The following is a 25485-nucleotide window of genomic DNA, read 5'->3' as shown; positions in this document are numbered from 1 at the left end:
CAAAAACGCCGCGTTAGCAGGGACAACAATGAAGACACGGCAGTCAATGCCGGATTCAGAGGCTATAAATCCGGTCAGCAGAAAAAGCCATCCAAAAAGAATACTCAGGGCCCGTCCAGTTTGGACAGAATACTCGACCGCTTGTGCCAGATACATGGCACCCCCGAAAGGCCAGCCAATCACACTAACAGGGATTGTTGGGTGTTCAAGCAGGCAGGCAAGTTAAGAGCCGAAAACAAACACAAGGGGCTGCACAGCGACGACGAGGAGGAGCCTAGGCCGCCGAACAATAATGGACAGAAGGGCTTTCCCCCACAAGTGCGGACGGTGAACATGATATACGCAACCCACATTCCCAAGAGGGAGCGGAAGCGTGCGCTACGGGACGTATACGCGATGGAGCCAGTCGCCCCAAAGTTCAACCCATGGTCCTCCTGCCCGATCACTTTTGATCAAAGGGACCATCCCACTAGCATCCGTCATGGCGGCTTCTCCGCATTGGTTCTCGAACCAATCATCGACGGATCTCATCTCACAAGAGTCCTCATGGACGGCGGCAGTAGCCTGAACCTGCTTTACCAGGATACAGTGCGGAAAATGGGCATAGATCCCTCAAGGATTAGGCCCACAAAAATGACCTTTAAAGGCGTTATACCAGGTGTAGAAGCCAACTATACAGGCTCAGTAACACTTGACGTGGTCTTCGGATCCCCGGACAATTTCCGAAGCAAAGAGTTAATCTTCGATATAGTCCCGTTTCGCAGTGGCTATCACGCCCTGCTCGGACGAACCGCATTCACAAATTTCAATGCGGTGCCGCACTATGCATATCTCAAGCTCAAGATGCCAGGCCCTCAAGGAGTAATCACGGTCAATGGAAACACTGAACGCTCCCTCCATACGGAGGAGTACACAGCGGCTCTCGCAGCGGAAGTACAAAGTAGCCTTCTTAGGCAATTCTCCAGTCCGGCCGTTAAAAAGCCAGACACCGCCAAGCGTGCCCGGAGTAACCCATAGCAGGACCGCCTGGCACGTTCTGAGCAAGCGTAGCAATGCGGCCCCAACCCCAGCTATCGCGACATAGCGAAACCAGTGCCTCGCGTACATAACTACGCCCTTGAAATACCACGAGCACAGGGGAAGGGGCACAATAACGGCACACCCAAAATATGGCTTAAAACGTACTAGGGGCTGCCGGATTCTTTTTTTAATTTTTTCTTACTTCAGGACTCCATACTTCGGACGACCTGTTCGGCAATTCGACTGCCGCACAAACGATGCAAGATCCAGGGAGGCAGACAAGCCATGCCGCATTATGGAACTCCTAGGTGGTCTCTGTTACGAGCGGTATACCTATTTTGAATACAATTCCGCGGCCTGCCCCTGGTCAGGACATGTTAAATAGTCCAATATCTTTTTGCTTATCACACTATTTGTATCGTTCGGTTTTGATAAATAGCTTCTCTATAAACAATGCATAGCTTTTTGTCTATTTTTCGCATTATCCTCTTTTCACATATATGTTTATTAAATGACATGATTGCACCCATACACCATGGTACGGCAAACACGCCAGGGGCTTCAGTACGCCTCATTATGGTGTCAGTAGTCCGTACACTTTCACAAGTGCGGCACCCCGAACTTATAGCACTATATGCATCGGCTCTGAATCATGATTTGGGTCAATAGTTGGGTTTGCCCAGCTCCTATGTTTTGGTGCCTTACGTTCCGCTCTATCGGCTAAGGTAGCACTAGGAGAACCACTGCGATTGTGCCCTGGTTCAACTGGGTTAAGCACCTCAGTGGAGAAAGCTAAAACTGACTGTCATGATGAGGCGAGAGACCGGTCGCTGTTCGAGAGGTTTTTTGAGTCCCTAAAGACTTATGCCGCTTCGAGCGAGGAGCTGGCTTTGTCTGACCAAGGCGTGGATAGCGCCCCGAACTCGGTCTTCCGAACTAGGGGCTTCGCCGAAATTTAAAATTATAGAGTTCTATGGCTAAGTGAGAGTGTTCAAGCATTATAGTCTGATTGCCTGGTTCGTTGTGCTGAGCGCCTCCCTCGAAGGACCCAACTATGGGAAAAAGAGCGCTCAGGTTTATCCCGAACACCCTAGCACTAGTGGCATGGGGGCAGAAGCCGATGACTGGCCATCTCTCAATTTTTTGATAAACGGCCGCACAGAAAGTAATATTTTAAATTCAATAAGCATTGCTTAGCGCATATGAACAAGTTTTCAGCGCACAGGATAAACACGAGCGAGTTCATTCAAAAATCACATCCTTGGTACATTCATCCGCCACAAGGCGGGCACCTGCAAGAACATCCTTGTAGTAGTTCTCGGGCTTGCGATGCTCCTTACCCGGCGGCGGCCCGTCCTTCACAAGCTTCTCACCGTCCAGCTTACCCCAGTGTACCTTTGCATGGGCAAGGGCCCGATGGGCACCTTCGATGCAGACGGAGCGCTTGATGACCTCGAGCCTCGGACAGGCCTCCACCAGCCACCGCACCAGCCCGAAATAGCTCCCAGGCAGGGCCTCTCCGGGCCACAGCCGAACTATGAAGCCCTTCATGGCCTGTTCGGCCGCCTTGTGGAGCTCGACCAGCTGTTTCAGCTGGTCGCTCAAGGGCACAGGGTGTCCGGCCTCAGAATACTGAGACCAGAACACCTTCTCCGTCGAGCTGCCCTCTTCATCTCGGTAGAATGCGGCGGCGGAGGATATGTTGCGGGGAAGATCTGCGAATGCCCCTGGAGAGCTCCAGATTCGGGTAAGTAACAAGTAGTTTACTTTTATATTTCTGCTTTGCATAAAGAATGCCTTACCCGCTGCTATCTTCCTCATCTCCTCCAACTCTTGGAGGGCCTTTTGGGCTTCGGCCTTGGCAAACTTGGCAGTCTCAAGGGCCGTTGCGAGCTCGGATGCTTGCACCTTTGACTCAAGCTCCAAACTCTCATGTTTTTTCATGAGAGCCTGAAGCTCTTGCTGAACCTCGCCGACCTGAGCCCCAAGTCTATCTCGCTCGGTGCGCTCCGCGGCCGTTTTCTTTTCGGCCTCAGATAGCGCCTGCTTAAGGGTCGCCACCTCAGTCGTGGCCCCTACAATAAGCAGTACAATCCTGTTATCTTTTTGCAATCACGCCTTTTTTAGGCACTTTTTCTGTAAGGTATTTCTTACCTTCTTTCTCCTCGAGCCGCCGCTTGGCAAGGCCGAGCTCTTGCTCGGTCCACTCGAGGTCCTGCTTCAGGACACCCACCTCCGCATTCAGTGCGGCGGTGGATAGCAGTGAAGCCTGCATACGCATATTGACTCTTTTTTGTTAGACTCCTGCGATATTTAATAGACCCTCTATTCGGCTTTTCTTTCTGAACGCCAAACAGAGCATCAGGGGCTACTGTCTATGCGGTAATATTTTTACATATTTTTACTTACCTCGAATCCTGTTAGAAGGCTAGCGCAAGCTTCAGTCAGTCCGCTCTTGGCAGACTGAACCTTTTGGATCACCGTACTCATAATAGTACGGTGCCCCTCATCGATGGAGGCGCCGTCAAGCACCTCCAGCAGATTGTCCGGCACCCCCGGTTGGACGGAGGCCGCCGGCTTAGAAGGCTTGCTCCTCTTGGAAGGAGTTCGCCTACCGCGGTCCGGAACTGTGGAAGATTCCGGCGCGGTGTCCGGCACAAAGCCGGACTTGGAGCCCTGGGGGGCCTTATCCCCTTCACTCCTGGAGTCCGGGAGGTTGCCTTGCGGCTCCTCCGGGACCACCTCCTCCTGCCCCGGAGCTTGTCGCGACGCCACTTCGGCGTCATCTGCAGTGCGGGGGGAGACAGCGGGCGGAACTGAGTTCATGTCCGATGAGTCCAGGGAGCCGCCCGACGATTCGTTGAATTCGACCCGGGGCGGGCTGCATAATTACGTTTGACATTAGGGAAAGCTGTGCAACAAAGGAACATCATGAGTTACTCTGATATCCGAACTTACGATTTCTCCGGATGCTTGGCCCTGTTTGGCCACTCCTCTCCGCCCTCTTCGGCGTCGGGGGAGTAGTCTAGCAGAGGGGTCTTCCTTTTCCTAGACCCCTCGGCCTCCCCCGTTGGGGCGGCCTTCCTCTTCTCTCCTCCCTCTGCTGGGGGGGGGAGAGTTTTCTTCTTCCTCCTCCTCGTTTTCACGGGAAGAGGGCATCTCGGACTCGTCGGATGACGAGTCCGACACCACCATGTTACGGGCACTCTTTCGAGTCCCCGTGGTCTTCTTCTTCTTGGCCTTCTTCTCCGGCTCCACATAAGGCGCCGGAGCCAGCAGCTTCACTAGTAGAGCTAGGGCTGGGTCTTTGGGCAGCGGAGCCGGACAGTTAATCGGTCCGGATATCGCTCGCCAAGCCTATCAAAGGTAAGGGAGTTTAGATCCCGCATAGAGTCAAACTATGAAAAAAGCTTAACATCCTGTAAAAGGTGAAGATAGCTTACCTCGCTAGCGTGACGCTGCGAGCTATATCCGCGGTCCTCGGAAGCAGATGCGGGAGCCTCGGCACCCTTGAGTAGCACCTTCCAGGCATCTTCGTACGTCATGTCGAAGAGCCTGCTAAGGGTTTGGTGCTGCGCCGGGTCGAACTCCCACAGATTAAAATCCCGTTGTTGGCACGGGAGGATCCGCCGGACGAACATAACCTGGATTACATTAACAAGTCGGATTGGCTTGTTCACTAGGGACTGGATGCATGTTTGCAATCCGGTCACCTCTTTTTCGTCACCCCATGACAGGCCCGTCTCTTTCCAGGACATAAGCCGCGTGGGGGGTCCGGATCGGAACTCGGGGGCTGCGATCCAGTTCGGATCGCGTGGCTCGGTGATGTAAAACCACCCGGATTGCCACCCCTTTAGGGTCTCCACAAAAGAGCCCTCGAACCATAGGACGTTGGCCATCTTGCCTGCCATGGCGCCTCCGCACTCCGCCTGGCTGCCGCGCACCACCTTGGGCTTGACGTTGAAGGTCTTGAGCCAGAGGCCGAAATGAGGGCGGACGCGGAGGAAAGCCTCGCACACGACGATAAACGCCGAGATGTTGAGGATGAAGTTCGGGGCCAGATCGTGGAAATCCAGGCCGTAGTAGAACATGAGCCTCCGGACAAATGGGTGGAGTGGAAAACCCAGTCCGCGGAGGAAGTGGGGAAGAAATACTACCCTCTCATGGGGCCTTGGGGTGGGCAGAAGCTGCCCCTTTTCGGGAAGCCGGTGCGCGATGTCCTTAGACAGGTATCCGGCCTTCCTTAGCTTCTTGACTTGGCCCTCCGTAGCGGAGGAGACCATCCACTTGCCTCCCGCTCTGGACATTGCTGGAGAAGGTTGAGGTGGGAAGTGCGGGCTTGGGCGCTGGAGCTCGAGTGCGCAGGAGATGGATAGGCAAAGGAGGAAGAAGGCGTAGGTAAAAAGGTGGATCCTTATCCCCTTATATGGGCGGATACGGTTGTGCGTCCCCACCAGCCTAGTAAAACTCGCTTGCCTCCCAAGCGCCGTGATATATGGCGCGGTTGGGTTACTCACGTCCGTATTGATGAGAATCCCGTAAAGGGGGTACACGATCTCTGCTTTGACAAGACGTGCCAAGGAAACTACCTTGCAAAACGTGCTGAGGTGGAAAAGTAAAAACGATTCGAGTAAAGGACTTGGCCGTTGTGTGATGACGCACTGCGGAATACGTCAGCAGATTTGATTTGTGTTTATATCATTCTCTCTATGGCAATATGTGGAAACTTATTTTGCAGAGCCGGACACTACTCTTGGTGTCTACAATCTTCTATGAAGGACTTGGAGGAGGAACCCGCCTTGCAATGCCGAAGAAAATCTGCGCGCTGGACTCGTCATCATTGAATCCTGGTTCAGGGGCTACTGAGGGAGTCCTGGATTAGGGGGTGTTTGGGTAGCCGGACTATACCTTCAGCCGGACTCCAGGACTATGAAGATACAAGATTGAAGACTTCGTCCCGTGTCCTGATGGGACTTTCCTTGGCGTGGAAGGCAAGCTTGGAGATGCGGATATTCAAGATCTCCTACCATTGTAACCGACTCTGTGTAACCCTAACCCTATCCGGTGTCTATATAAACCGGAGGGTTGTAGTCCGTAGGACATCAACTCCATATACAACAATCATACCATAGGCTAGCTTCTAGGGTTTAGCCTCCTTGATCTCGTGGTAGATCTACTCTTGTACTACCCATATCATCAATATTAATCAAGCAGGAGTAGGGTATTACCTCCATCGAGAGGGCCCGAACCTGGGTAAAAACATCGTGTCCCTTGTCTCCTGTTACCATCTGGCCTTGACGCACAGTTCGGGACCCCCTACCCGAGATCCGCCGGTTTTGACACCGACAGGCCCCCTCTCTCTCGACCTGCAGGAACCATGGCGCGCGAAGGCCTCCGAGCTCGCCCACCTCCTGGTTCCGACGACCGCTGCTGCATGGTCCCCGAAGGACAGCGCCGCTGTCGCATGGGAGCTACTAGGTCGCCAGCAGCTTGTTCCACCGCCGGACCACCAAGCGTCAACCTCCCGAGGAGCTCCTGTCACAGCTGTAGTTCGCTCGATCCCCTGCCTCGAGCGTGTTGAACGCGCCCCTCCTCGTCGCCATGGATCCGCGCCAAGCTCTGCCTCCCCACGCTCCGTTCCATCCGTTTCGGCCGGTTCCCGCCGACCCCGTCGCCAGGACCCCTGCCGCTGTCTTCTGCATCGCCTGCTGTTGCTTCTGTTCTTCAGAAACGAGAGCAGCAAAGCCAAGTCCCGCTTCGCCGTTGACTGCGCCCCTTCCACCTCCTCGTCGATCTAGCCAGTCCAGGAGGCCTGCTAGCCTTGCCTCCCACCGACAGGCCCATGGCCACAGGCAGCCCAGACCAGCACTCCTCCCACTGAACTGGGCCTGGCCCAGCTAGGTGAGCAGCGAGCCGCCCGGTGGGCATTTTCAGATTCAGCCCATTTGTTTTTTTTCAGATCTGTGATTTTAGCTTTTTCCAGAGAGTGCCAGTTTTACAGAAAAGACCCTCATGTTCATTCATTTAATATCTCACAAACTAAGCATCACATGTAATAACTTTATATATGAAACTTGACTAGAATTTCATCTAGTTTCATAATATACCACTTTCATCTATGTTTAAAATGTTTAAAATGATGTTTGTTAAAATTTGCTCCTATGTCATGTTAAAATGTTTTAATTTATAACTAAATAACCGTAGCTCCAAATTTAATAAACTTTATATGTAAATGGGGTGGAAATACCTAGTTTAACATGGTGTACTTGCTTTGCATGTTTAACAACTCAAAAATTGTGTTTAGGGCATATCAGTACCAAACCTAATATATGCACATGAGGAGTTTCCATATTTGTTGTTTGTTGTTTCCGGCCTCATTTAAACTTGACTAGATAGGTAGTTTTACTTTGCTTCACCCTCGTGCCATATTTAACAACATGTAATATTGTTGGGTACATAAACAAGATCGAACTAAATAAGTCACGTGGTGTTTCGTCAATATGCAACGGAGTTGCATATTGAGCTCCACTTAATTTGTAGGATTGTTTGTGCACTTTGCCATGCCATGCCTCATTAAACCGGACATGCATCATACTTGTTTGCGCATCGTGCCATGCTTATGTGATGTTTGTTTACTATGTTGTTTGCTTTCTTTCTGGTGTACTTCTTCTCGGTAATCCGGTAACGTTGCGTTTGTGAGGATCCGTTGGCTACGTCCGTTTGTCGTCTTCATGGACTCGTTCTTCTTCCTTGCGGGATCTCAGGCAAGATGACCATACCCTTGAAATCACTTCTATCTTTGCTTGCTAGATGCTCACTCTTTTGCTATGCCTATGCTACGATACCTACCACTTGCTTACCATGCCTCCCATATTGCCATGTCAAGCCTCTAACCCACCTTGTCCTAGCAAACCGTTTTTGGCTATGTTACCGCTTTGCTCAGCCCCTCTTATAGCGTTGTTAGTTGCAGGTGAAGATTGGAGTTTGTTCCTGGTTGGAACATGGATATTTTTGTTGGGATCTCACAATATCTCTTATTATATTAATGCATCTATATACTTGGTAAAGGGTGGAAGGCTCGGCCTTATGCCTGGTGTTTTGTTCCACTCTTGCCGCCCTAGTTTCCGTCATACCAATGTTATGTTCCTTGATTTTGTGTTCCTTACGCGGTTAGGTTATAATGGGAACCCCTTGATAGTTCGCCTTGAATAAAACTCCTCCAGCAAGGCCCAACATTGGTTTTACCATTTGCCACCTAGCCTTTTCTTTCTCTTGGGTTGGCCGGCTCAAGGGTCATCTTTATTAAACCCCCGGGCCAGTGCTTCTCCAAGTGTTGGTCCAACCCAGAGCACCGTGCGGGGCCGTCCCTTGGCAACTTGGGTTACGTTGGCTCCCGTACGCTTAGCTTATCCAGTGTGCCCTGAGAACGAGATATGTGCAGCTCCTACTGGGATTTATCGGCACAGTGGGTGGTCTTGCTGGTCTTGTTTTACCATTGTCGAAATGTCTTGTAACTAGGATTCCGAGCCTGATCGGGTCTTCCTGGGAGAAGGAATATCCTTCGTTGACCGTGAGAGCTTGTGATGGGCTAAGATGGGACACCCCTGTAGGGTTTTGAACTTTCAAAAGTCATGCCCGCGGTTATGTGCAGATGGGAATTTGTTAATGTCCGGTTGTAGAAAACCTGAAACTTATCTTAATTAAAATGCATCAACCGCGTGTGTAACCGTGATGGTCTCTTCTCGGCGGGGTCCGGGAAGTGAACACGGTGTTGGAGTTATGCTTGAACGTAGGTTGTTCTAGGATCACTTCTTGATCATAGATTCTCGACCGTGCTTTGCCTTCTCTTCTCGCTCTCATTTGCGTATGTTAGCCACCATATACGCTAGTGCTTGCTGCAACTCCACCTCATACCTTTTACCCTTCCTATAAGCTTAAATAGTCTTGATCGCGAGGGTGTGAGATTGCTGAGTCCCCGTGACTCACAGATACTTCCAAAACCAGTTTGCAGGTGCCGATGATACCGTGCGGATGACGCAACCGAGCTCAAGGAGGAGCTCGATGAAGATTGTGTTCGTTATGTTGTTCCGTTTCCAGTTGATCAGTAGTGGAGCCCAGTTGGGACGATCAGGGATCTGTGTAGCATTTGGGGTAGTCTTCTTTCATTTTGGTTCCGTAGTCGGACCTTGATTGTATCTGGATGATGTAATGCTTTATTCATGTATTGTGTGAAGTGGAGATTGTAAGTCAACTATGTATCTTTTTCCCTTATGTATTACATGGGTTGTGTGAAGATTACCTCACTTGCGACATTGCTTTCAATGCAGTTATGCCTCTAAGTCGTGCTTCGACACGTGGGAGATATAGCCGCATCGAGGGTGTAACAAGTTGGTATCAGAGCCTTCCCCGACCTTAGGAGCCTCCTGCTTGATCGAATCGCTGGTGTTGTTGAGTCTAGAAAAATGTTTTGAGTCATTTAGGATTATATATATCGGAGAGTAGGATTCTTTTTACTCCTCAGTCCCTTCGTTGCTCTGGTGAGGCATCCTGATGTAGAATTTTGACTATTCTCTTCTCAAATTTCACTAAATGTTTTTTAGGATCACGCGGGTATCTTGGAATCGTTCCGATGGTTTTGTGACGAGAACATTGTTCTTGGTGCCTCTTGAAATATTACCTTGGGGTTCCTCGGTCCCCAAGATTAGGGTCTTTCCACTCCTTATTCTCCTCATATCGATATCTCACCCAAAGCTTGAAAACTTCAATCACACAAAACTTAACGGAACTTCGTGAGATATGTTAGTATGATAAAGAGTAAACCATTCACTTTGGTACTGTCAAAGACAAGGTTCATAATTGTTCTCACACAATGCCTACTGTACCATATCATTTCTACAATTTATATTGAGAAATATAAGTCATAGAAACTAGAAAACAAGCAAACTATGCAATGAAAACATAATCTATCAGAAACAGAACAGTCTGTAATGATCTGAACACTAACCATACTTCTGCTACTCAAAAAATTATGAAATAAATTGGTGGACGTGAGGAATTTTTCTATTAATCTTCTGAAAAAATAATCAACCTAATTTCACTCTCCAATAAAAAATGGCAGCAAATCTCGTGAGCGCAAAGTTTCTGTTTTTTACAGCAAGATGATATTAACTTTCACCCAAGTCTTCCCAAAGGTCTTACTTGGCACTTTATTGAAACAAAAGCTATAATACATGATTAATACAGTAGTTTAATCATGAGAACATACAAAAACATAAAGGGTAAATATTGGGTTGTCTCCCAACAAGCGCTTTTCTTTAATGCCTTTTAGCTAGGCATGATGATTTCAATGATGCTCACATAAAAATAAGAATTGAAACATAAAGAGAGCATCATGAAGAATATGACTAGCAAATTTAAACCTAACCCACTTCCTATGCCTAGGGATTTTGTGAGTACACAACTTATGGGAACAAGAATCAACTAGCATAGGAAGGAAAAACAAGGATAACTTCAAAACTTTAAGCACATAGAGAGGAAACTTGATATTATTGCAACTCCTACAAGCATATATTCCTCCCTCATAATAATTTTTAGTAGCATCATGAATGAATTCAACAACATAACCATCACATAAAGCATTATTTTCATGATTTACAAGCATAGAAAATTTTCTACTCTCCACATAAGCAAAATTCTTCTCATTCGGAGTAGCGGGATCACTAGTTCCTAGAGTTGACACTCTTCCAAACCCGCTTTAGATGATAGTATTATTCATACTCCAAAAGATATAAGTGAAGTTCATGGAGCATTCTACAATTAATATTAACTAACCAATGTCCAAGCTCAAAATGTATAAGTGAAGCACAAGAAGCATTCTATAAAACCATACTCAAAAGATTTAAGTGAAGCACAACAAGCAATTCTATAAGATCATACTTAAAAGATATAAGTTAAGCACATGAAGCATTATATAAATCAATGAAGGGCTATCTCATACTAGCATGGTTCATAAAGGAAGAACAAAAAAACAAAGGACACAAATCATGTGAACGAAACAAAAACCAAGGTATACCGATAATTGTTGAAGAAGAAAGATGGGATGCCAACCGGGGCATCCCCAAGCTTAGATGCTTGAGTATCCATATAATATTTACTTGGGGTGACTTGGGCATCCCCAAGCTTGAGCTCTTGCCTCTCTTTATTCTTCTCACATCGGTAACTCCTCATTCTTCGAACACTTCATCCACAAGAAACTTTAATAAAAACTTTGTGAGATCCGTTAGTATAATAAAGCAAGTCACTACCTTTAGGTACTGGCAAAATCATTCCAATTTCATATTAGAACTATATCTACTGTATTCCAACTTCACCATGGTTCATGCCCCCCGATACTACCCATAGATTCATCAAAATAAGCAAACAACACACGAAAAATAGAATCTGTCTAAAACAGGACAGTTTGTAGTAATATGAAGGTTTAGTAAACTTATGTAACTCCAAAAATTATGAAATAAATTTGAAAATTTGAAAAATTTGTACAGAAGTAAAGTTCAAAAAGTTTCAGACCCATTTGATTTTCCAGTAAAAAATGTAAATCACGCTCTACAGCCAAAGTTTCTGTTTTTGTTCTGCACATAGTAAACAAGCAATCTAATCATCCTAAAACCAAAGCTCAGCACATCATTTTTATAATAAAATGGATATATATATAAGGGTATAATTATTTACAAATAAACTTCCATGAAAAATTCTACATTTTTTCCGTGAGCATGAACACAAGTGCTCAAGGTTGACCCTCATTTCTTCAATGCATAACTTTCCAATCACTTCTCTTTTTGGAAAACATTTTAGGCATGAGAGGCAAGTATTTTTTTTGGTATTTTCATTCTTTTAATTTTTTTTATGTTTCACCCACAACTAAACAGAAACAAAAAAGAAAATCTACTTAGTGAAGAAAGCAAACAAGCATACACGAGAATATCAACCCCACGCTATTGCTCCCCGACAACGGAGCCAGAAAAGAGCATGATAATCCCCAAGTGCAAGGAATCATCGTAGCAATTTCCAAAGGTGGAAGTGATAAGTATGGAGTGTCGAACCCACAAGGAGCTAAAGGTAAGATCAATATTCTCTTAAGCCCTATCTGCCACTGATATGACTCTACGTACACCGAACATTTGCTTCCAACTAGCAACGAAAATAAAACTATGTTGTGAGTATGAAGAGGATAACTTTGTACTCCCTCCGGTCCTTTTTAGTTCGCATATAAGATTTGACTAAAGTCAAGCCTCGTAAAGTTTGACCAACTTTATAGAAAAAAGTACCAACCTTCACAATCTGAAATCAATACCAATAGATGTGTCATGACTTAAAGTCTCATATTGTATAATTTTAGCATGGCAGATGTTGATATTTTTTCATATAAATACGGTCAAACTTTATGAAGTTTGACTTCAGGGAATTCTAATATGCAGAGTAAAAAGGACCGGAGGGAGTATGATACCGGAGAGCTAAAATATAAAAGTAGGTGTTGTTATCATGAAGTTAGAATATATTACTAAATATTATAAATAGCGAGTGTGGAATAATGGTGGATCGGTGTGCGGAATTGTCATAGGCAATCGTTAACAAGACCGGTAATCACTATTGTACTTTCATATGAGGGAGAGGCACAAGCTAACATACTTTCTCTACTTGGATCATATGCACTTATGATTGGAACTCTAGCAAGCATCCGCAACTACTAAAGATCATTAAGGTAAAACCCAACCATAGCATTAAAGCATCAAGTCCTCTTTATCCCATACGCAACAACCCCCTTACTCGAGTTTGTGTTTCAGTCACTCACGCAACCCACTATAAGCGAATCATAAACGTATTGCAACACCCTACAGCGGGAATCCCTCACGCTTGCGCGACACGGATGGCACCATAGGACAGCACCAAAGTAAAACATACAACTCATACCAATCTAGATCATCAATCAACCCAAAGACAAAGGATATCTACTCAAAACATCATAGGATGGCAACACATCATTGGATCATAATATGTGGCATAAAGCACCATGTTCAAGTAGGGATTACAGCAGGGTGCGGGAGAGTGGACCGCATAAAAGAGATGAGGATGATGATGATGATGATGGTGATGTTGATGAAGATGATCACCGCGGCGATGATTCCCCTCTCGATGGCACTCTAGTGCGACAAAGAGAGAGGAGGAGAGGTTCTCCCCCTTGTGCTTCCTCCTCCATGGCCTCCCCCTGGATGGGGAGAGGTTCCCCCTCTGGTCCTTCGCCTTCATGGTGATGATGGCCCCTCCGGGACTCTCCTCCATGCCCTCCGGTGATGATGGCCCCCTCCGGCAGGGTGCGAGAGAGGGCCTAGATTCATTTTCGGTGGCTACAGAGGCTTCTGGCGGCGGAACTCCCGATCTAGGTTAATTTTCCGAGGTTTCTGTATTTATAGGAATTTTTGGCATCGGTCTCACGTCAAGGAGGTGCCCGAGGCGACCATGAGGCAGACCCACGCGCCTGGGGGGGTGGGGGGTTGGCGCGCCCCCACCCTCGTGGACGCCCCGGGACTCTCCTAGCCCAACTCTTTTACTTTGGGGTCTTCTTTTGGTCCATAAAAATTTGTCAAAAATTGGCACATCAATTGGACTCCGTTTGATATTCCTTTTCTGTAGAACTCAAAAACAAGGAAAAAACAGAAACTGGCACTGGGCTCTAGGTTAATAGGTTAGTCCGAAAAACCATATAAAATAGCATATAAATGCATATAAAACATCCAGGGTTGATAATATAATAGCATGAATACCTCATAAATTATAGATACATTGGAGACGTATCAGACATCCATACATAACTGAAGGAAGGGAAATTGGTTGGGGCGGAGAGGGAGAGAGAGGAGAGAGAGAGAGGGAGAGGCTAGAGTGCTGGATGGGTGATGGAGTTTCTTCTCGAAGATGGTGGGAGAGGCCTACTAGACAAACTGAGGGTAGAACGACAATATTATCAATAAGAGTGGCGATGTGTTTCTGTGTGTGCCTGTGCGTGATAGATCTGTTGGGACACATGCATGGATGATGAAGGGGAACCATGTGTTTGGTAAGAAAACCTAACTAGATTAGTAGATCAATTGTTGTTTGTCGAAGGAAGGGAGAGACATAACTAATGAGGTAGAGCGATCGACGCGTGGGGAAAAACAAGTTATAAGGACCTAGCTAGCTATATGTATAGCAGGAGGTTGGTCGGTGTACATTCATTTGTTAGAGGCAAATAAGGCCCAACGAGATGGATAGACAGAGAGAATGGAGCTAGGAGGTGGTGCGAAAGGCCGAGCTACTAGCTAGATAGGGGGAGGAGTGTGCAGTTGTGAGATCGATGAAAAGAGGGGCGAGAGTTTACACGTTTGTGGGACCGTATGAGAGACACGAGGCATGGACACAGAAAGGAGGAGATGGAAGGTGCGTGTGTATGTTGTAGGCAGACATCGCTGGAGAGGTTTATCGATCAGTGTGTGTCGGAAAGGAGTTGTGGAGACTGTGGGAGAACGACCTAAAGAAGGAAAAAATGAATGTGCGCGATGGATAGAATGTTGAGGGAGGGGGAGGGCAAGGAGGGCGTGTGCCTGTGTGCGTGCACGAGAGAAAGTTAGTGCTAGCTACAAAGATTAGAGGATTCTGTGGGTGTAAGGGACTAACAAAGATCATAATTTGATATGAAAGTGGATTCATATATTTGAATAGAAGATCATAGTGTTATAAACATATGCATGCATGAATATAGCGGTGATACATGTGTTATGGTTTTGCACATGTTATACCATAATGTGATAATGCATGGCGTTTGCAACTCACAGCTAAATGTCGAACAATCTAAACCATACTATACATCAAACAATCTCACATTTTATTTGTATTTATGATAATGTGTGGCGTTTGCAGCTTACAACTAAATATCGAACAATCTAAACAATAATATATATTGAACAATCTCACATTTTATTTGAATTTGTGGTAATGTGTGGTGTTTGCAACTCACATCTAAATACTTGTAGGCGTAGGGGACGGGGCACCATACATTATGTGATGAACACGTTATACATATGAGACATGGTTTAGATTATGAAGATATAGCTAGAGCTTGAAATGTACTGTGATTTGAAAACAACATAAGGTGGATTCAAAAAACCGAGTTCGAGTTCATATAGTACACATAGTTCATATCTAACTCGAGAGTAATCATGTGGTGTGCTGTGAAGATAATACACAAACGATGGTTTAACTTGACAATAATGATGATTGTAGATATTATTAAAATATAGAAACGAATTCAAATGGTTTGACTTCACAACAATCATTATTGTAGATCTTATTCAAATAGATAAACGAATTCAAATTTAGTTCATATTGAAGCGGTAGTATATACGTTTGGAATGCACTAAAATGTTCATTTGAGTAACATGTTGCATGCATTATAAACATAGCAAAATATTTTAATTAAACATAACATGAATTCAAAGTCTTGAATGACATTTGTAGTGTGAATTGATTTGGTACGGTACACGGGACTAGACTCTCTTGTGTGCTGCGAATTGATTTCTTTTTGTTTTTTCATCGACGGAAGTACGAATTGATTTGGTACAGTACACGTTAGGCTTGTCCGGAAATTTCAACCCATGCCTTGTTACCTCGAAATATTTAAGATATATCTTTGTCTTGTTGTGCTCCGACAACTCCCTCCATCTCAAACCGTGCCTTGCTATTCCAAAATTACAACGCACGCGAAAACTCCCACCTCTTGTGAAATCCCGACACGTGAAATTCCCGTGATACGCCTGAACCGAAAGAACCTCCTAGGTCAAATCGGTGGGGGTACTTTCGTAACTTACCTCACATATCCGGCAAGCGCATCCCTAAGCCATGGTTCCCCACTCCCATCCCATCCGCCCACCCATTCGTACACCGAGTCCGCGAAAACCCGCGAAGCCCCACACCCTCCTCTGTCCGCCACCCAGCCTCTTCCCCGACAACGTCGTCCACAGCAATACCTCGACGTCCCTCATCCATTGTACCAGATGAGGATCCGTCGTCGACCTCGTCGTCCCGCCGGTTCAGCCACCCCGTCCTCCACCTCCAAGGAGCTGCCCCGACGTTCCCCTCGTCTTTCGCGCCACCTCCATTCCCACACCGCCGTCTTCACCTGCACCACCAGAAGAGCATCATCATCACTGTTTCCTCGGATGAAGTTGAGTCCTAATTGGTGCCACCAAAGAGGTTGTACACTAATCACCACATTTTTCTTCTTGATTCGATCTCACGGTGCTGCCGACGGTTGGTCTCGAGCTGACATGGCGCGGCTCCATCCATGGCGGCGTCGCTGGCCACTTCCTCCATGGCGTCGCTCCCTCGGCGACGATGTCCACATCAGTAGGAGTTGCTGCTGCTTTAGCTCTCGCTTGCGCTGCTGCTCTGCTCTTGCTCTCGGTCCCCTGCTTGGTCTGCTCTTGCTCGCGCTGCTGCTCTTGCTCTTGATCTTTCTTGCGATGCTGCTCTGATTTAGCTACACTTCAGTCGACTGAATCGACTTTTGGGTCAGTCAATTTTCAGGGGGGGGGGGGGGGGGGGTCGCCGGATTTAAGGAAGAACCAGCCGCAGCGGGGAGGGGGGCTCGCCGGAGAGGTACCCCACTATCTATCTTAGGGTTCAGGGTGGGGCGGTGCTCGCCGACGATGGTGGGATAATGGCGTGGGGATCGCTAGAGAAAAAGCTCGGCATGGGGGGCCTGGAGGGATGGCCGGGGCGGCGGTGGACCGGCGGTGGGGAGTGGTTTCGGGGTGTGCGGGGCGGTGCACCACCAGCCGCAAGCAGCGGGGGGGGGGGGGGGGCTGTTTGGCCGGTGGTGGCTGGCGGCTCAGGGGGTGGAGGTTGAAGATGAACTGCAGTCCCTTGATTTCGTATCCAACGGCTGGAAAATCGACTGGCCAGAGATGAAAAAGTCAGTCGACTGATGTGTAGCCTCACCTGATGCTGCTACATGGCCAGCTGCCCCAGCTCTCACACGCGCTGCTGCTGCTACTGCTTTTCTGCTACGAGTGCGTTCAGTTTCAACAGCAAAATTCAGTTTCGACAGTTAAGTTCAGTTTCGACAGTTAAATTCAGTTTCGACATTTAAGTTTAGGGATGAGCGGCTGGTGTATTTTACATCCAGCACTTTGTGGTTATGTATTTTACATCATCTATTGAAGATGCTATCAGAATTCCACTCAGGTTAACGTTGTCTCTCCTGTCCTGCTTCAGCCTCGGCTCATACAACTCACCGGAGCTGCTCCAATGACGAAACCCTCCGTCACAGCGGAGCAGTACCCCGGGTTACATCTGAAGATGCCTAAGATCTTCTTCCCCTCCTCCGACAGCCAAGTCAGTCGGATCATCCTCACCGACCAACCCAATCATGCTAAGATTGACATGGCTTCGCCAAAGAGGTTGTACACTTGTTGCATCTCTTTTTTACTCTACATGTTATATATATTTTCCACTGAGCACACGCAGTAACGTGAAATACGATTAATTTCTCCTACTATATGACAAGCAGTGAGGTACCAGGCAACTTAGCTATCCGTGATGGACTCTCTTGAACGCCATCATTATTTATCTCAATGCGTTTGAGCAGTGCATTTGTCGATGGGCCTAGAAGTTGAGCTAGTAGGGCAGTGGCCTGGGTCCAAAGTAGTAGAAGTAGCACAAAATCATTTTTCGAGTGTAGGCTTTTCCTTGCTAAAGAATGCCTGCTAGAATCGCCAGTTCTTGAAAGTAAAAGTGAAGGAAAAATATAGGAATTGGAAAGTTTCCTATGGTACTACTATTCATGCATTTGGTTCAAAGGAATGGAGCAAAGGAAAACTGTAGGATTTGTTCCTTTAGTGTCACCTTGAAAGAAAAACCGTAGGAATTTTAATATCCACTTGTCCTCCTTTTCAAATTCCTATTCATGTAGCACAAGACTAAGAGATAGTAGCATAATAGCATTATAACCGTACATTTTCTTGTGGTTTGACTTAAATTGGCAGAAATCCTGTGTTTTTAAATTCTCTGTTTTGCACGTGCATTCCTATCCTGTTACTGTGTATTTCCTATCCCTGCATTTTTAGAATCCTCCAATTCAAACGAGCCCTTACAGAATTACTTCTCTTACAAATAGTTGTCAAAGAAAACCTTGTGTGGTTTGTCCTGCTCCTGCTGCGCCGTCGTCCACCCCAGCTCAGCTGCTCCAATGAAAGAAGGGTCTAGCACAGCAGGGATCTGACCTCCAGACTGTCTTTCGCTGCCTCGGATCTTCTTCCCCGCCGCTGGCAGCCATGACAACTGCATCACCATCATCAACCGAGCAGATGATCTCGTGGACTACACGGGTCCGCAAGAGAGGTCGCACTCCTTCGTGTCTTTTTACGTTATGCATCGCTGAATATTACATGCTACTTTATCATCTTGTTCACTGATTAGACTCCGAGTCAGCTCCAAACTAATGGTCAAACTTGAGTTTTTAAATGGTTGTGGGGTACATATCGAGGCTGCAATCAATAGTATCTATCTACTATCTGGTTAATCTCTGGTGTCTACTATGAGTTTCATGATGGGTGGAAAACAAACAGTAAAGAAGCCATTATTTGTATTTTTTAACTGAAGCCATTATCTGCCTACTATCATTGTTTTGGGTCTATCCACAGGTTGCTACCATCACTCTGGATTTTTGCATGCACTCCTTACATAATCTCACTATGTTTTATTCCTATGCATGTCAGTTATTGTACACAATGGAACTGAACATGCAGAGCAAAAGAGACGAGCCTTGTGTGGCAATAAAATTTCATGCAGACGTCGCTCCATGGTAGGCGCAAAGGCAGCCCCCTCCACCCATTTTGGATTGTAATCGAGAGGAAGATATCTGTTCTGAGGGGGATTCAGAAGGAGAAGACCACTCCTAGTTACCCCCTGAGGTCTTTGCTCTAACTTGGCATGCTGATGCTGGTTATATCATGCATATGGTGCCTTGCATTGCTTACTTTATACATCAAATATGTCATCTGCTTAGTTTAGACATGCTTTCTGTGAATGCCATCTGTTTAGTCTATTCATCGTTTATGTGAATTATGCAACGCCATCTTGTTTAGCCAGGCATCATATATGTGAATTTTTCAATGCCATCCTGCTTATCCAGTCATCTTATATGTGAATTATATCAGGCATCCTTTTTTTCGTTACGTATTACATTTGTCAACAATGTTAGTACATTCAACTACTCTTCGTGTGCACCAGCCATTTGACACGGTGATGGAAAATTTTGGAGTGAAAACAAGGTCTTCAATGTAGACTATGCTATCTAACGAAGTGCATATCTCGCTGGTTACGGATAGCTCCTCAGAGGAGGATTCAGAGATAGATGACCAGTCCTATTCCCCCCAAAGGTGTATGCTCTAACTTGGCAGGGTTATGTTGCTCATATCGTGCGTATGTTGTCTTGCATTGCTATGTAATTTGATTAGTTTAGACATGCTTTGTGTGAATGCCACCTGTTTAGTGTCTAATTACCATATATGTGAATTATGCATTGCCATATTGCTGCAAGACATTATATATGTGAATTATGCAATGCTATCTTGTTGCAAAGGCATTATATATGTGAATTATCCATTGCCATGTTGTTTAGCCAATCATCATGTATGTGAATTATATCATGCTATCATTTTTTGTATTTCATGTTCCATTTGTCGACAACATTTGTATATTCAACTACTCTTCCTGTGCATCAGCCATTTGAAGCGGTGATGGAAGTATTTGGAGTGAAAACAAGGTATTTAGAGCAGATAATGCTACCTGCTGAAGCAGCCATCTTGCTGGTTACATAGAGCTCCTCAGAGGAGGATTCAGAGACTGATGACCAGTCCTATTCCCCCCTGAGGTCTATGCTCAAACTTGGCAGGGTTATATTACCAATGTCATGCATGTTGTCTTGCATTGCTTAGTTTTTACATCATATATGGATTGCCATCTGCTTACTTGCTTACTATATAAATCATATATTTGAATTATATCATGCCATCATGTTTGCATACACAACATGTATCTGAACTATGGCATGGCAACCCATTTAATAAAGACATCATATAGTTATATCATCTCATCCTGTTTAGTGTTTACATTCATCATATTTGGAATTATGTCATTCTATCCGTGAATTATATCATGATATCAGGTTTCCATAGGCGGCGTGTATGTGGATTATGGCATGCCAACCTATTTAATAAACACATTATATAGTTATATCATGTCATCCTGTTTACATAGTCATCATATTTTGAACTATGTCTTTCCATCTTTTTTAGTTAGCCATCATAATATGAAATTGTGTCATGCTGATACGTCTCCAACGTATCTATAATTTTTGATTGTTTCATGCTATTATCTTATCAACCTTGGATGTTTTATATGCATTTATACGCTATTTTATATGATTTTTGGGACTAACCTATTAACCTAGAGCCCAATGCCAGTTTTTGTTTTTTCCTTGTTTTTGAGTATCGCAGAAAAGGAAAACCAAACAGAGTCCAATTGACCTGAAATTTCACGGAGATCATTTTTGGACCAGAAGAAGCCCACGGAGTATCGGAGATGGGCCAGAAGAGTCCCGAGGCTTGTTCCCGACTCCAACACCTCTTATATATACCCAAACTTCCATAAAGAAACCTAGATTGGGAGTTCCGACGCCACAAGCCTCTGTAGCCACCGAAAACCAATCTAGACCCGTTCCGGCACCCTGCCAGAGGGGGGGGGGAATCCCTCTTCGGTGGCCATATTCATAATACCAGCGCTCTCCATGAAGAGGAGGGAGTAGTTCACCCTCGGGGCTGAGGGTATGTACCAGTAGCTATGTGTTTGATCTCTTTCTCATGTTCTTGATTCGGCGCGATCTTGATGTATCGCGAGCTTTGCTATTATAGTTGGATCTTATGATGTTTCTCCCCCTCTACTCTCTTGTAATGGATTGAATTTTCTCTTTGAAGTTATCTTATCGGATTGAGTCTTTATGGATTTGAGAACACTTGATGTATGTCTTGCATGTGCTTATCTATGGTGACAATGGGATATTCACGTGATCCACTTGATGTATGTTTTGGTGATCAACTTGCGAGTTCCGTGACCTCGTGAACTTATGCATAGGGGTTGGCACACGTTTTCGTCTTGACTCTCAGGTAGAAACTTTGGAGCACTCTTTGAGGTTCTTTGTGTTGGTTGAATAGATGAATTTGAGATTGTGTGATGCATATCGTATAATAAGACCACGGATACTTGAGGTGACATTGGAGTATCTAGGTGACATTAGGGTTTTGGTTGATTTGTGTCTTAAGGTGTTATTCTAGTACAGACTCTAGGATAGATTGAACGGAAAGAATAGCTTCGTTTTATTTTACTACGGACTCTTGAATAGATCGACCAGAAAGGATAACTTTGAGGTGGTTTCGTACCCTACAATAATCTCTTCGTTTGCTCTCCGCTATTAGTGACTTTGGAGTGACTCTTTGTTGCCTGTTGAGGGATAGTTACATGATCCAATTATGTTATTATTGTTGAGAGAACTTGCACTAGTGAAAGTATGAACCCTAGGCCTTGTTTCTACGCATTGCAGTACTGTTTTCGCTCACTTTTATCATTAGTTACCTTGCTGTTTTTATATTTTCAGATTACAAAAACCTATATCTACCATCCATATTGCACTTGTATCACCATCTCTTCGCCGAACTAGTGCACCTATACAATTTAGCATTGTATTGGGTGTGTTGGGGACACAAGAGACTCTTTGTTATTTGGTTGCAGGGTTGCTTGAGAGAGACCATCTTCATCCTACACCTCCCACGGATTGATAAACCTTAGGTCATCCACTTGAGGGAAATTTGCTACTGTCCTACAAACCTCTGCACTTGGAGGCCCAACAACGTCTACAAGAAGAAGGTCGTGTAGTAGACATCAAGCTCTATTTTGGCGCCGTTGCCGGGGAGGTTAGCGCTTGAAGGTATATCTTTAGATCTTGCAATCGAATCTTTTTGTTTCTTGTTTTATCACTAGTTTAGTCTATAAAAGAAAACTATAGAAAAATGGAATTGAGGGTGCCTCATATGCTTAATCTTTTTAATATCTTTCATGAAAATAAGGATTCCGATAATTATGCCAAAATGCTAGAAGAAGAATGCATTAAAATGTTTGGCACTAAATCTTTGAATGATGAGCATGATTGCAATGTTGTTAGTATGAACTCTCTGAATATCCATAGTAATAATGATGATTGCACTAGTCATGATGAAAATGTCTCTTATAAGCATGCAAATTTTTGTGGAGTGCATAGGGTTTGCATGTACACACCAAATAGGGAAGATAGACTTTGCAAGAGACATAAGTATTTAGAAACTAAATGGTTGCAAGAAAGGCTAGATGTTTGTGCTGAAAATTTAAATTTTCTTAGCCATCCTTGTGAACTTTGCAATGAGCATGGTCATTAAAATATCCAATGCAAATTGTTTCATGATCTAATCGTGTCCAAAAATTGGGATGACTTGATTTCCCTTGCGCATCATAATGAACTTAGTTTGCTTCTGGGTTATGAAGAAATGAAACATATAACTAAGGATCTTCCAGAATTTGTCCTTGATAAAGTTCTTAATTTTGATTTAGAGGAAATTTATATGTATTGTGCGGTGAATTGCATTGAAAATCCTTATATTGCCAATTACATAATGACAAAAAAAAATAGAAGATGAAGAGAATACTAGTGAAAGGGAAGGGATTTCCTAATATCCTCCTATTCTTTCCTATGATGAATTAGGTAACGAGGAGGAGCCTTCTATTCAACCAATCTCATTAATAAGGAGCTGAAAAAAGAGGATTAAACCCATACTTAATGTGAAGAAGAAAAAGAAAAGACGGAGAAACAAAGGTAAAAAGGTATCCCTCCCAAATGATGTTGCTCCTATTACTCATTGTGATGATGATTGCTATACTATTGGTGCTACCCATACTATTAATGATGAGAGTGATTATGCTTATGATATGCAAAGGCCCAAGCTTGGGGGTGCTATGTTTGATGAGAATGACATGTTTGAGAATTTATTTGCTGTAATTAATGTTTGTCCCAAGCTTGGGGATGTTATGTTTAATGAAGATGATATGTTTAGTCTCCCAAGTTTTGATGAGAAAATTTATTATGATGATAGCATGCCTCCTATTTATGATGGTTATATTAATGAAAGTGGGTTTGGAAGAGTGTCAACTTTAGGAAGTAAATGATCCCACTATTTTGTAGGGTGTTGAATCTTATTTTCACAATTATGAAAGTGGATTTTGAGAGGTCATGACTTTATTTAGTAATGATTCCACTATCTTGGAAGAGTTTTCAATTGATTATGATGAGAACAAAGTTGCTACTTACGATGATTATTATGATGACACTTATGCTATAAAAAGTAGTGATTATTATATTTATAAAACTTGCCATGATTATGATTACCCTTTTTCTGAACATTACTCTTTTAATGTGGAAACAATTTATAGTATTCGAGTTTCTTATGATACTCCCACTATTCCGAATGAGAAGAATTTTGCTTATGTGGAGAGTAGTAAATTTTCTATGCTTATGCATCATGAAAGGAGTCCTTTATGTGATAGTTATATTTTTGAATTCATTCATGATACTACTGAAAATTATTATGAGGGAGGAATATTTGCTTGTAGGAATTGCAATAATACCAGGTTTCCTCTCTATGTGCTTAAAGTTTTGAAGTTATGCTTGTTTTGCTTTCCTATGCTAGTTGATTCTTGTTCCCATAAATTGTTTGCTCACAAAATCCGTATGTATAGGAAGTGGGTTAGACTTAAATGTGCTAGTCATATTCTTCATGATGCTCTCTTTATGTTTCAATTCTTATCTTTTATGTGAGCATCATTGAAATCATCATGCCTAGCTAGGGGCGTTAAACAATAGCGCTTCTTGGGAGGCAACCCAATTTTATTTTTATTCTTTGCTTGTTGCTCCTGTTTAGTAATAAATAATTCATTTATCCTCTGTTATAATTGTCTTTTTTATGTTTTAATTAGTGTTTGTGCCAAGTAAATCCTTTAGGATCTTCTTGGGTGATTGTAATTTGATCTTACTGTAAAAAGCAGAAAGTATGCGCTCACGAGAATAATTTTCATTTTTACCAGAAAGCGATAAAATACCAATTCCAGTTGCAGTAGATTAATAAAATAATTGTCTAGGACTTCCTAATTTCTCAGGATTTTTGGAGTTAGATAAGTATTCGAAACCTACAGATTACTACGGACTGTTCTGTTTTTGCCAGATTCTATTTTCTATGTGTTGTTTGCTTATTTTGATGAATCTATGAGTAGTATCGGAGGGTATGAACCATAGAGAAGTTGGAATATAGTAGATATTACACCAATATGAATTTAGAATGAGTTCATGCTACCTCTTGAGCTTGTGTTGGTTTTCCCTTGAAGAGGAAAGGGTGATGCAGCACAGTAGCGTAAGTATTTCCCTCAGTTTTTGAGAACCAAGGTATCAATCCAGTAGGAGACTACACGCAAGTCCCTCTTACCTGCACAAACAAACAGGAAGCTCGCAACCAACGCAATAAAGGGGTTGTCAATCCCTTCATGGTCACTTACGAGAGTGAGATTTGATAGAGATAATAAGATAAATATTTTTGGTATTTTTGTTGTATAGATTGGAAAATAAAGATTACAAAATAAACATTAATAGAAATAGAAAGTTGATATGAAAATAATATGATGGAGAATAGACTCGGGGGCCATAGGTTCACTAGTGGATTCTCTCAAGATAGAAAATTCTACGGTGGGTGAACAAATTACTGTCGAGCAATTGATAGAAAATCGCATAGTTATGAGAATATCTAGGCATGATCATGTATATAGGCATCACGTCCGCGACAAGTAGACCGAAACGATTCTGCATCTACTACTGTTACTCCACACATCGACCGCTATCCAGCATGCATTAGGCAAGATGACATGATGTATGATGTCTACTACACAACCTTCTTCTTGTACACGTTGTTGGGCCTCCAAGTGCAGAGGTTTGTAGGACAGTGGCAAATTTCCCTCAAGTGGATGACCTAAGGTTTATCAATCCGTAGGAGGCATAGGATGAAGATGGTCTCTCTCAAGCAACCCTGCAACCAAATAACAAAGAGTCTCTTGTGTCCCCAACACACCCAATACAATGGTAAATTGTATAGGTGCACTAGTTCGGCGATGAGATGGTGATACAAGTGCAATATGGATAGTAGATAATAGTTTTTGTAATCTGAAAATATAAAAACAGCAAGGTAACTAATGATAAAAGTGAGCGTAAACGGTATTGCAATGCTAGGAAACAAGGCCTAGGGTTCATAC

Source organism: Triticum urartu, chromosome 3, assembly GCF_003073215.2.
Source record: "Triticum urartu cultivar G1812 chromosome 3, Tu2.1, whole genome shotgun sequence".
Classification (NCBI taxonomy): domain Eukaryota; kingdom Viridiplantae; phylum Streptophyta; class Magnoliopsida; order Poales; family Poaceae; genus Triticum; species Triticum urartu.
This window is presented reverse-complemented; position numbering follows the sequence as displayed.